The following is a 438-nucleotide window of genomic DNA, read 5'->3' as shown; positions in this document are numbered from 1 at the left end:
TCTTCTAATACATATTGATTCCTATGCTATGTGAAAAAACTTGAGCTGATTCCGACAAGTAATTTTAGAGTTATGAAACTTGAAAAATTAAGAGGAAATACATCCCATCCACCTCACCTACAAACGACCTCAAAACAAGTGAAACTACTTTTTATCATGTAATTACTATGGTAAAATTTTATTACTAAGAATCACCGAGTTGAATGATTTTGGGTAGAGATAAATGGTGGATGAATTACCCTATAAAAGCATGTTTGATGAAAATGGTAGAATCTAGCAGCATCAATTTGGATTGTCCTCATGAAAAATTGTGTGTCATGGTTCACAGTTGATGTTGCTGCTGTGGGAACCAAGCTAGTTGTAGAATCCTGGAATGAACATTCTGTACCAGGTTTGTGCACAATAATAATGTTAATAACAATACACCTTAAATGATAG

This window comes from Amphimedon queenslandica, unplaced genomic scaffold (genome assembly GCF_000090795.2).
Source record: "Amphimedon queenslandica unplaced genomic scaffold, v1.1 AMPQUscaffold_13379, whole genome shotgun sequence".
NCBI lineage: Eukaryota > Metazoa > Porifera > Demospongiae > Haplosclerida > Niphatidae > Amphimedon > Amphimedon queenslandica.
This window is presented reverse-complemented; position numbering follows the sequence as displayed.